Here is a 2,532-nt window from a genome sequence, read left to right as displayed (position 1 = left end):
TTTGATAGGAGATGATGTTGGGACTAAGGTCTAAAATTGAGAATTTTTTTTTAGATTATAGTTGACCCTTGAACAACACTGGGGCTTGGGGCAGGACCCTCCCTGCAGTTGAAAATCCACGTATAACTTATAGCTGGCTTTACACATCTGAGGATTCAACCAGCCCGGATCGTGTAGTACTGTAGTATTACTACTAAAAAAAAATTCTTGTGTAAGTGGGCCCGCACAGCTCAAACCCATGTAGTCCGAGGCTCACCTGTATTTAATTTATCTGTGCTCGTTTTGTTGTTCTCTGATATGATTATCTGATAACAGAGTATTCTTAAAAACATGATGGAAATGAAATGTTTGGAGTCCAAAGAGAGTGCAAGAGTAAAATGGACATATTCCAGCGATTGATAGCTGCCGAGTGTCCAGCCAGGCCTTTTGGATATCACCAAGGTGAAAAACTAAAATTGTCTTCATCCAGAGACTGGTTCTACATCAAGGTAGAACTAGGTAGAAATATTTCCAATATCAGTGCATATGAAAAATATATCAGAAACTTCACAAAGTCCTCTGAGGTGCAGATGAAGGTTTTATAGTGGCTATATCTTGTGTCTAGAAAATATTTGTGATATGATGCAGTAGAAATCTCCCAAACAAGTTATGACACTGTTTTCTCCAGAGAAGAACTGCAGGTTAACTATGTAGGCTGTAGATACCCTACAGTTTTATGGCATTGAATTGTTGAGTGACGGTAGATAACACCAAAATCACAGGAGCAGCAACAGCTTCTTCTGAGGAGGCCGACAAAATGAGTATTTTGAAAAATTCATTTGAGAAAAACATATGACTCTTCTCTAGAATCTAAAAGATAAGCTAGGGCTTCCCTGGTGGCGCAGTGGTGGAGAGTCCGCCTGCCGATGCAGGGGACGCGGGTTCGTGCCCCGGTCCGGGAGGATCCCACGTGCCGCGGAGCGGCTGGGCCCGTGAGCCATGGCCGCTGAGCCTGCGCGTCCGGAGCCTGTGCTCCGCAACGGGAGAGGCCACAGCAGTGAGAGGCCCGCATACCGCAAAAATAAATAAATAAATAAAAATAAAAAAAAATAAAAATAAAAGATAAGCTGGACATCTCTAGCTACTCAAAGTATTGCCTGTGGACTGGAGCTGGCCCATTAATGAATGGTTACTAGTCCGTGACAAGGCAAGTTCAGAAACTAAGAGGAAGCTTGGAGAGACTTCTAGAGCAATTTGACATGGCAATAATATCCAAACACATGTTATTTAAATTTTTTAAAAATTTGTATTGTATCTTATCAATATACTGGTTTGTGGCAAATTGGAAATACAAAAAACTGGTTCATCACCACAGAGATTTTAAGAAGGACTGGTTTGCAGTTCGTTGCACAACAAAGAGCTACAACCTTGTCAAGAGATCACAATTCAAACATTTTTTTAATAAGCAGAAGCAAAATCAATAAAGCATTCTTTATAGAAGTAGTTTATCGATAACCTACAGCTCCAGGGACTGTCTCAAGATGCCTACTTGATGACACAAATACTAGATGTTGTATCAGTATGGCTGCATGTGAGAACTACACTGACACTTTGAATTTTTTCACTTTTTTTGCATTTGTCCTTCTTTGAAGAATATGGTAACTCTAAGTACTGACATTTTCTTTTTACAATCGAAATAGAATTGTGTGAATGCACTTTTCGTTTTGAATTTCTTACTGCTGATTTGGACTGTAAGTTGAGAGCTTAACTGCTGTGTGAAAGAAATTGTAGCTTCAAAATGAAATACTGCTTTCAAAGACATTCCAGTAGCATTAATATTTTCTCCGACTTAAGTTTAGAAATATTGCCGAAGGTTCCATAGAATTGTCAACTGGTTCTCAACGTTTCAAAGTTCCTGGTGATGAATCAGCTCAGCACTAGAGCTTATTAATTTCAGCCCAATTTATTTAATCTCTTACCATTTACCTTTTTAGGTTTATCTAAAGTACAACACTGGTAATTAATAAGTCATGTAAAATATGATAATTATTACACGAAAACAATGAAAGCTAGCAATAATTAAAATTTTATTAGCAATTTCTTTCCTTTCAGTCCTTTAAAAATAATGAAGGTTGGAATCATTTTATTTCCCCTCGTTAGATACTTTTGAGCACTAGATATAGAAAGAAATTCTTTCAGAGGAAATACGAAATAAAATTAACAAAAAAGAACACTTCTTATTTTCTTTTGTACTAAGTGGTCTCCTCATTTACCCTGTGTCAGTTATTTTTCTGGTTTAAATTTCCCTTATATTTCCACCAGTAATGTTGGTGGCAATGACATCATGCTTCAGTTACTTTTTTTTTTGTTCCAGGGGGGAGAAAACATTTTTATTGTGGAAAATTTCAAACACAGACAAGAATAGAGAAAGTATGACAATGAGCCCTCCTTTGCCCACTATTCAGTTTTAACAATTATCCCAATATTTTGCTGATCTCTCTTTGCTTTTTCTACCTACCTCTCTCTCTCTCTCCCCCTCCCTCCCTCCCTCCC

At 38.0% G+C, this 2,532-nt stretch overlaps 1 protein-coding gene across 1 annotated transcript in view; it reads left to right on the top strand.

Annotated features, from left to right (window-relative positions):
• CARMIL1 (capping protein regulator and myosin 1 linker 1) overlaps positions 1-2,532 on the top strand; it is a 333,351-nt gene that overhangs the window by 268,941 nt on the left and 61,878 nt on the right. The gene's annotated exons all lie outside the window — the stretch shown is intronic.

This window comes from Physeter macrocephalus, chromosome 18 (assembly GCF_002837175.3).
Source record: "Physeter macrocephalus isolate SW-GA chromosome 18, ASM283717v5, whole genome shotgun sequence".
NCBI classification, from domain to species: domain Eukaryota; kingdom Metazoa; phylum Chordata; class Mammalia; order Artiodactyla; family Physeteridae; genus Physeter; species Physeter macrocephalus.
The sequence above is the reverse complement of the archived record's forward strand: the minus strand, read 5'-3'. Positions and strand labels throughout refer to the sequence as shown.